Source organism: Rhipicephalus microplus, unplaced genomic scaffold, assembly GCF_043290135.1.
Source record: "Rhipicephalus microplus isolate Deutch F79 unplaced genomic scaffold, USDA_Rmic scaffold_366, whole genome shotgun sequence".
In the NCBI taxonomy this organism is placed as follows: domain Eukaryota; kingdom Metazoa; phylum Arthropoda; class Arachnida; order Ixodida; family Ixodidae; genus Rhipicephalus; species Rhipicephalus microplus.
The window spans coordinates 40,001-50,000 of record NW_027464932.1 but is presented as its reverse complement, the minus strand read 5'-3'; the positions used below and the strand labels follow the sequence as shown (position 1 = coordinate 50,000).

The 10,000-nt window shown below is 60.1% G+C and overlaps 2 non-coding genes across 2 annotated transcripts; both read right to left on the bottom strand.

Moving 5' to 3' along the window:
• Window positions 1-335: 335 nt before the first annotated feature.
• LOC142794059 (5.8S ribosomal RNA) lies at window positions 336-488 on the bottom strand. The gene has a single exon (XR_012892037.1). It is a non-coding gene; the product is annotated as a 5.8S ribosomal RNA (ribosomal RNA).
• A 1,719-nt stretch (window positions 489-2,207) lies between these two features.
• Window positions 2,208-4,022, bottom strand: LOC142794047 (small subunit ribosomal RNA). The gene has a single exon (XR_012892029.1). It is a non-coding gene; the product is annotated as a small subunit ribosomal RNA (ribosomal RNA).
• Window positions 4,023-10,000: the final 5,978 nt, after the last annotated feature.

Genomic DNA, 10,000 nt, shown 5'->3' with positions numbered 1-10,000 from the left:
TACCGTGCGTTAAAGTTGCGCGTCCGTGGCTCTCGCAGCTCTTGCGCGCCCGGTCGCAGAGAGGAGTACGCAACCTCGACCGCACTTTCCCTGCAGGCTTCCTTCCGACTCGAAGTCCTGCGGCGGTCTCAACGAGGTGCCACATCCTCAATGCAGTCGGTCGCCCCCGTTTCGGTTGGGCTCTGGCACGACGGTCGCCACCGTCTCGCCCTTGAGTGGCCGCTGTTGGCGCTCGCTGTGAGGTGTTCAGCGTGCTGTCCGTGTTGCCGACGCGGTCAAAACGAGTCGACGGCTCACGTTCCCTTGTGCGCCGAAGGCTCTCTTGATATGTGATCCGACCCTCAGACAGACGAAGCCAAGGGAAGACCCAAGGCCGCAATGTGCGTTCAAAGAATCAGTGCTCAGTGTGTCCTGCAATTCACACCAAGTCTCGCAGCTGGCTGCGTTCTTCATCGACCCGAGAACCGAGTGATCCACCGCTTAGAGTCGTGAAAAAGTGTTTGTTCAATTCCGTACAGTCAAAACCAAACGTTTCTGGCACTCGGCCAAACAGTGGCCAAGAAGGGCGCTTTTCAGCGCACGCTTGGACTCCAAAACTCTGCCGCGCCTTTTTCGGCTGCCGCAAATCGAGCAAACGGTGTGTTTCGGACGGCGTTTCGCTTCCGCTACTTGCGAGTGCTTTCGTGGTCCACCCCTCTATAAATACTCGGGAGGCGTCGAAGCCGGTTCTCCAAGCCGGACCCGTAGGTATCGTTGTGTGCTCGCTCTCATTGGCCCGCCTAACCAGAAAATGCCTGCGGTACACCCATTTGGATAAGAGTGCACGCAGATGCGGGCCTCGACGGCTACACATTTCCTCGGGCGGCCGCCTCCCGGCCTCCGTGGAGCGCGGGATGCACGGTCCCATCGACAAGCCTCTCCCGTTTTTACCGTGGCGTCGCGGTTCACCACGGCGGGCGGGTCGGTCTCCTCCGCATAAAAAGGGGGACCCCCGCTTTTTGTTCCACGAAATCGCACAAGCTTTTTTCGCATCCACGGTTTGCCACCGCACACCAAAATGCCGATCCGGCTGCCTACTTTAGCCAACAGGTGGAGCCAGGCGCGCCGTACTTGCGCGGCACTTCCCACGTCCACCGAAGTCGGTGCCAAGGACCACTTTCGGCGCCGGAGCCGCGTACGAGCCTACTCGAGGCGGAAGAACGAAGCCAGCAAGGGCCTGGCCGCAAGTGCGTTCAATTGTCGGGACGTCCAAGTCCCTCGTTCTTCCGTGCTTCCTCTTTCGGCAAGTCGTTGCGGCACCTTCCCAAAGCGCGCAGACCCGCTAATCGCGACGAGCGCGACGTGGCCGTGCCGCCTTTCCCTCGGCAGCAAGCAAAACGCCTGGCAACGTCGACGCTCCCCTAACCGCGATCTCGCACCGTGTTTCGTGTGGCGAATTCAAAAGCCGGCCGGCGCTGCTGCAACCATTACGGTCGGTACGCATACGCCGCGGAGGGCGGGACGGTCATCGGAGCGTGCGGTTCCTCCATCGAGTACTGCGCACCTCGGCCGTCGCATCGCCGTGCCATGACCGGCCGCGCGTCAACGCGAACCGGTGCCAGCGAGATCCCTCGCCTGCAAGAACCGACCGGCAGCCTCCGTCACCCGAGGACGCGGAGGCGCTTGCCGCGGACGGCGGGACGGTATGCACTGGTGCACAGCGGACCCGTCACATCGCCAGTTCCTTGACCGACCGCCGACGCTTGTGCCGTTCCTCTCGTACTTGGCAGTCGCCGCGCGATTGTCGGGTCTCGTTCTTGCACGCTCGAACGGTCGGGAGGGCACTCGGCTGGCGTTTCGGGAACGCGCAGCCTCGCCTTCTACCGACGTAACCACGACTCGCCGTTCGCGCTCCGCCGCTCCTGTTTACAGTACTAGGCGGTCCCGCAGCGGTCGGGTCGCGCATTTCGAGCGCTTCGAGCCACGGTGCAGTGGCGGGTCGAAAGCCGACCTATGAGTGCGTTGCGCCGTTTGTACCCGCGTCCGCCACCTGGCCGACCGTCCAAGGTCGCGGTGTTGGCGTCCGCTGGGCGCAACAATTTGTCACGGGGTGCCGCTCCACATTCAGGCAGCCCCGTGGGGAAAAGCCGACCCCGCGTCCAAACGGGGTCAGCGGCAGAAAGTGTCGGGCGCAGACGCAGCTGAGGCGCTCACCCTTCACAATCCGTTAATGATCCTTCCGCAGGTTCACCTACGGAAACCTTGTTACGACTTTTACTTCCTCTAAATGATCAAGTTTGGTCATCTTTCCAACAGACCGGCGCAACCGAAAGGCCGCGCCGGACATCGGTCCGAAGACCTCACTAAATCATTCAATCGGTAGTAGCGACGGGCGGTGTGTACAAAGGGCAGGGACGTAATCAACGCGAGCTTATGACTCGCGCTTACTGGGAATTCCTCGTTCAAGGGGAACAATTGCAAGCCCCTATCCCAATCACGAAAGAAGTTCCACGGGTTACCCAGTCTTTTCAGACAGGGATAAAGACACGCTGCTTCCTTCAGTGTAGCGCGCGTGCGGCCCCGGACATCTAAGGGCATCACAGACCTGTTATTGCTCTGTTTCGTGCGGCTAGGAGCCGCTTGTCCCTCTAAGAAGGTTGTAAGGTGCTGGGAACCCCGCACCTATTTAATAGGCTAGAGTCTCGTTCGTTATCGGAATTAACCAGACAAATCGCTCCACCAACTAAGAACGGCCATGCACCACCATCCACCGAATCAAGAAAGAGCTCTCAATCTGTCAATCCTCCCAGTGTCCGGGCCGGGTAAGTTTTCCCGTGTTGAGTCAAATTAAGCCGCAGGCTCCACTCCTGGTGGTGCCCTTCCGTCAATTCCTTTAAGTTTCAGCTTTGCAACCATACTTCCCCCGGAACCCAAATACTTTGGTTTCCCGGAAGCTGCCCGCCGAGTCATTTGAGTAACTCAGGCGGATCGCTGGTTGGCATCGTTTATGGTCAGAACTAGGGCGGTATCTGATCGCCTTCGAACCTCTGACTTTCGTTCTTGATCAATGAAAACATTCTTGGCAAATGCTTTCGCAGTAGTTCGTCTTGCGACGGTCCAAGAATTTCACCTCTAGCGCCGCAATACGAATGCCCCCGTCCGTCCCTCTTAATCATTACCTCGTATTCCAAAAACCAACAGAACAGAAACGAGGTCTTGTTCTATTATTCCATGCAAGTTTATTCAGGCGACTCGCCTGCGTTGAGCACTCTAATTTTTTCAAAGTAAAAGCACCGGCCATCTCGAGGCACACAATGAAGTGCACCAAGAAAGAACCGGCATGATGTTCAGTCCGAGCCGTCGCATCGGGTAGATGCACTACTCGTCTGGAACTGAGATCCAACTACGAGCTTTTTAACCGCAGCAGCTTTAGTATACGCTATTGGAGCTGGAATTACCGCGGCTGCTGGCACCAGACTTGCCCTCCAATTGATCCTCGTTAAAGGATTTAGAGTGTACTCATTTCAATTACGGGGCCTCAAAAGAGTCCCGTATTGTTATTTTTCGTCACTACCTCCCCGTGCCGGGAGTGGGTAATTTGCGCGCCTGCTGCCTTCCTTGGATGTGGTAGCCGTTTCTCAGGCTCCCTCTCCGGAATCGAACCCTGATTCTCCGTTACCCGTAACAACCATGGTAAGCAAGTAACCTACCATCGAAAGTTGATAAGGCAGACACTTGAAAGAAACGTCGCCGGCTCGTGGCCATGCGATCAGCACAAAGTTATCCAGAGTCACCACACAATACGGGCCGAAACCCGATCGATCTTGGTCTAATAAAAGCACCCGTTACCCAAAGGGCTCCAGGCTCACTGCATGTATTAGCTCTAGAATTGCCACAGTTATCCAAGTAGGAAGAAACGATCTAAGGAACCATAACTGATTTAATGAGCCATTCGCGGTTTCGCCTTATTTCGGCATGTACTTAGACATGCATGGCTTAATCTTTGAGACAAGCATATGATTACTGGCAGGATCAACCAGGTAATCGTTCGACTGCGCGTCCGTCCTCGCCCTCGGCGGGCCGGACGCAGTCTGTGTGCGGCGGAGGCCACCTTCAGGCGCCCCAACACGCTTATTTTGCACTCCGAGATGACGGCGTTCGAGCTCGCTACGGCACAACCTTCCCGAAAGACGAGTGGGAGCCGTGCGGCAAGAAGCACGTTCATGCTCGCTCTTTTTCGTTGCATCGACTCGGTCGCGCCGTGCGGGTTGCCCAAGCCCGCTGCACTGTCGGTGGACCGGCCGGAACTAGCAACGGAGCCGAGACTGCAAAGCCGCCAGACGACGGGTCACGCCCGCGTCTTCGGCGCTTTCGCATCTGAATCGCCCGAGGACGACACGGAACACACCTCGATATCGTGGTAAAACGGCACCGTCCGACAACCAGCCCCTAACGCATCAAGCGGATGAGGCTGCAGACGACTGCCGTGGATTCCCCTGGAGCAGACCCGAGGACACGCTTGACGAGGCCGAAGCCCGCCGCATATCAGACACCCGGTCGCTTTCGCGTACGCCGCTCACGAGAACCCCCACATAATAGCAGCGATAAGTACCCAGACCTCCTTGGGCCCTAATACGAGCGTACTCGAGAAAATTTCACCGCGGGTGTGCCCCGAAACGTGTGGCATGTTGAGCGTGCCACAAGTCTACGTCGCTCTCAAACCCGCCGAGGTCGTAGAATTTGCGACCCTACTCACGAAATTCCCACCGAGGATACGGCCGCAAACGTACCGCACCTTGGGTAGGCCACGAGTTTGTGCAACACTACGCTGACGGCACAGCACCGAGGTCGTGCGCGCACGCACGGGAAAATTCCGCCGCGGTTTCTGCCGAAAACGTGAGGCACCACGACTCTCCGCAAGTTCGCGTCGACTGCGAAAGACCGAAGTCGTGAACGACGTGTCCGCTACTCGCCGCCGACACGCTGGACACCAAACGTACAACGACTCGACGGCGTCGTAGAGGCCCACGACGCGGTTTTCCTTAACGACGTCTCGGCGTGGCACCGACAGGTTAGAACGGCCGACCAACGTTCCCTGTCCGCCGTTCGGCTCAGTCGAAGGGCTCGGCGACTTCGGCAACGCTGCGAAGCCGCACGGTGACGCACGCCATGTCCCCATTTTTTTTTTCTTTCTGCGTCTGCCGGGGTGCCCCTATAATAGCAGCGATAAGCACCCAGACCGCCGTGGGTCGCTCGCCCCGGCTGACGTGGTTTTTCGTACTCCTGCGGCGGTCGCCGTCAAGCACGTCCAAATACGCTACTTTCGTGGGCGCATTCACGCTCTTTCGCTTCGCCGGAGTGCCAGCACTCACTCTGCCAAAAACGGCGAACATCCGAGCGGCGGTTCCCACTTTTGCGTCGGCGTCGCAAACCCCGCCCCGGCAGACGAGGTTTGCCGTACTCGTGCGACGGTGGCCGGCGGGCACGTCGAAAGACGCCGATATCGTGCGCGAATTGGCGCACCTTGGCTTCACCGGAGTGCCGCCACTGACTCCTCCAAAAACGGCGAAGATCCGAGCGGCGCTTCCCACTTTCGCATCGGCGTCCCGAACTCCGCCCCGGCTGACGCGGTTTACCGTACTCGTGCGACGGTCGCCGGCGAGCACGTGGAAAGACGCCGATATCGTGCCCGAATCGGCTCCGTTCGGCTTCGCCGGAGTGCCAGCACTGGCTCGGCGAAAGACGACGAACATCCGAGCGACGGTTCTCACTATTGCGTACGCGTCGCAAACCCCGCCCCGGCAGACGCACTTTGCCGTACTCGTGCGACGGTCGCCGGCGAGCACGTAGAAAGACGCCGATATCGTGCCGGAATCGGCCCCGTTTGGCTTCGCCGGAGTGCCAGCACTCGCTCGGCCAAAGACGACGAACATCCGAGCGACGGTTCCCACTATTGCGTACGCGTCGCGAACCCCGCCCCGGCAGACGCGGTTTGCCGTACTCGTGCGGCGGTGGCCGGCGGGCACGTCGAAAGACGCCGATATCGTGCACGAATTGGCGCTCCTTGGCTTCACCGGAGTGCCAGCACTCACTCGGCCAAAAACGGCGAACATCCGAGCAGCGGTACCCACTTAGCCGTCGGCATCCCGAACTCCGCGCCGGCTGACGCGGTTGCCGAGCTCGTGCGACTAGCGACCGCGAACGCGTCTCGCGACGCCGCTTTCGTGCGCGGCTCCCATTGCGACCTGGGTTACCCGAGCTCGACCAGCAAAAAAGAAGGTCGAAAATTTTTTTTTTTTTTCTGCGTCTGCCGGGGTGCCCCTATAATAGCAGCGATAAGCACCCAGACCGCCGTGTGTCGCTCGCCCCGGCTGACGTGGTTTTTCGTACTCCTGCAGCGGTCGCCGTCACGCACGTCCAAATACGCCACTTTCGTGGGCGCATTCGCGCTCTTTCGCGTCGCCGGAGTGCCAGCACTCACTCTGCCAAAAACGGCCAACATCCGAGCGGCGGTTCCCACTTTTGCGTCGGCGTCGTAAACCCCGCCCCGGCAGACGCGGTTTGCCCTACTCGTGCGACGGTCGCCGGCGAGCGCGTCGAAAGACGCCGATATCGTGCGCTAATTGGCGCTCCTTGGCTTCTCCGGAGTGCCGCCACTCACTCCTCCAAAAACGGCGAAGATCCGAGCGGCGTTCTCCACTTTCGCATCGGCGTCCCGAACTCCGCCCGGGCTGACGCGGTTTACCGTACTCGTGCGACGGTCGCCGGCGGGCACGTCGAAAGACGCCGATATCGTGCCGTAATCGGCCCCGTTTGGCTTCGCCCGTGTGCCAGCACTCACTCGGCCAAAAACGGCGAACATCCGAGCAGCGTTTCCCACTTTCGCATCGGCGTCCCGAAGCCCGCCCCGGCAGACGCGGTTTGCCCTACTCGAGCGACGGTCGCCGGCGATCACGTCGAAAGGCGCCGAATTCGTGCACGAATCGATGCTTCTTGGTCTCGCAGGAGGGCCGCCACTCACTCCTGCAAAAACGGCGAAGATCCGAGTTGCGCTTCCCACTTTTTCGTCGGCGTCCCGAACTACGCCCCGGCTGACGCGGTTTACCGTACTCGTGCGACGGTCGCCGGCGGGCACTTCAAAATACGCCGATTTCGTGGGCGCATTCACGCTGTTTCGCTTCCCCGGAGTGCCAACACTCACTCTGCCGAAAGCGGCGATCATCCGAGCGGCGGTTCCCACTTTTGCGTCGGCTTCGCAAACGGCGCCCCGGCAGACGCGCTCGTGCGACGTACTCGTGCGACGGTCGCCGGCGAGCACGTCGAAAGACGCCGATATCGTGCTCGAATCGACCCCGTTTCGCTTCGCCGGAGTGCTGCCAGTCACGGCGCAGAAAACGGCGAACAAGTGTTTTTTTTTTTTTTTTTCCTAGAATTTGTGTTATAGAAGGCACATTTGATATCGGACGATAATTTTCAACTTTATCACGCGCACCGATTTTCGTGTAGAGGTTTGCAAGTTTATGGGAATTTCTCCACTTGGAATAATGCGATTTAGTAGTACTACGAGAACTTCATGGATGTACTCAAGGGTACGGGGCAAGTCAGTTACGTCAACACCTGCAGATTTTTTACACTTCAAACTGAAAATTGTTGGTTGTGAGTCCTCGTGTGATATTAAAGGCCGATTCGCTAACACATAGAACAAAGAAAGAAAGGAAGAAAAAACGCCCGCGCTCGCTCAAGAAACCTGGGTTCGCAACAAGTGGCAACAACAAGCAACCGAGCGAGTGCGCCAAAACCCGTGGCGGCCGAACAAACGCGAAGTCCCAACCGCGTCAGCCGGGGCGGCACGGGACAGGAAAAATCACTTCAGCCGGGGCGGCGGGGCACCGAATAAACCTCGTCACCTCGTCGCAGGATAAAAGAGGAAACAAAAAGTCTAAACAGCGTCTGCTGGAGCGAATGCGTAATAAAACAACAACAACAACAAAAAAAAAAAACACCCGCGCTCAAGAAGTCTGCAATCACCACAAAAGGCGACTGTGACCGAGCAGCGTCAGCCGGGGCCGTGCGGAAACGGAAAAACCGCGACTACCGGGGCGTCGAGGCACCGAAAAATCCACTTCAGCCGCGGCGAAAAAAAAAAACAAAAAGAAAGACGGAGGGGGGGGGGGGAACCACGTCTGCCGGGGCGAAGGAAAAAAAAAAACGCGTCTGCCGGGGCGAGCCCGGGTGCGGCACCACCGGGAAAACTGTGGCAAACAGACATGGCGATCGAGTGAGTGGGCCGCCAGCCAGGCTCAGCCAAAAAGTGCAAAGTCCGAACTGCGTCAGCCGGGGCGGCAAAAACCACGTCAGCCGGGGCGGCGCAAAAAACCGCGTCTGCCGGGGCGGCACGAAACCGCGTCAGCCGGGGCGGCGCGAAAACTGCGTCAGCCGGGGCGAAAGAAAAAAAAAAAAAAAACGCGTCTGCCGGGGCGAGCCCGGGTGCGGCACCACCGGGAAAACTGTGGCAAACAGACATGGCGATCGAGTGAGTGGGCCGCCAGCCAGGCACAGCCGAAAAGTGCAAAGTCCGAACCGTGTCAGCCGGGGCGGCAAAAAACCGCGTCAGCCGGGGCGGCGCAAAAAACCGCGTCTGCCGGGGCGGCACGAAACCGCGTCAGCCGGGGCGGCGCGAAAACTGCGTCAGCCGGGGCGAGCCCGGGTGCGGCACCACCGGGAAAACTGTGGCAAACAGACATGGCGATCGAGTGAGTGGGCCGCCAGCCAGGCTCAGCCAAAAAGTGCCAAGTCCGAACTGCGTCAGCCGGGGCGGCAAAAAACCGCGTCAGCCGGGGCGGCGCAAAAAACCGCGTCTGCCGGGGCGGCGCGAAAACCGCGTCTGCCGGGGCGGCGCGAAAACTGCGTCAGCCGGGGCGAAAGAAAAAAAAAAACGCGTCTGCCGGGGCGAGCCCGGGTGCGGCACCACCGGGAAAACTGTGGCAAACAGACATGGCGATCGAGTGAGTGGGCCGCCAGCAAGGCTCAGCCAAAAAGTGCTAAGTCCGAACTGCGTCAGCTGGGGCGGCAAAAAACCGCGTCTGCCGGGGCGGCACGAAACCGCGTCAGCCGGGGCGGCGCGAAAACCGCGTCTGCCGGGGCGGCACGAAACCGCGTCAGCCGGGGCGGCGCGAAAACTGCGTCAGCCGGGGCGAGCCCGGGTGCGGCACCACCGGGAAAACTGTGGCAAACAGACATGGCGATCGAGTGAGTGGGCCGCCAGCCAGGCACAGCCGAAAAGTGCTAAGTCCGAACTGCGTCAGCCGGGGCGGCAAAAACCGCGTCAGCCGGGGCGGCGCGAAAACCGCGTCTGCCGGGGCGGCACGAAACCGCGTCAGCCGGGGCGGCGCGAAAACTGCGTCAGCCGGGGCGAGCCCGGGTGCGGCACCACCGGGAAAACTGTGGCTAACAGACATGGCGATCGAGTGAGTGGGCCACCAGCCAGGCTCAGCCAAAAAGTGCTAAGTCCGAACTGCGTCAGCCGGGGCGGCAAAAACCGCGTCAGCCGGGGCGGCGCAAAAAACCGCGTCTGCCGGGGCGGCACGAAACCGCGTCAGCCGGGGCGGCGCGAAAACTGCGTCAGCCGGGGCGAAAGAAAAAAAAAAAACGCGTCTGCCGGGGCGAGCCCGGGTGCGGCACCACCGGGAAAACTGTGGCAAACAGACATGGCGATCGAGTGAGTGGGCCGCCAGCCAGGCACAGCCGAAAAGTGCCAAGTCCGAACTGCGTCAGCCGGGGCGGCAAAAAACCGCGTCAGCCGGGGCGGCGCAAAAAACCGCGTCTGCCGGGGCGGCACGAAACCGCGTCAGCCGGGGCGGCGCGAAAACTGCGTCAGCCGGGGCGAGCCCGGGTGCGGCACCACCGGGAAAACTGTGGCAAACAGACATGGCGATCGAGTGAGTGGGCCGCCAGCCAGGCTCAGCCAAAAAGTGCCAAGTCCGAACTGCGTCAGCCGGGGCGGCGCAAAAAACCGCGTCTG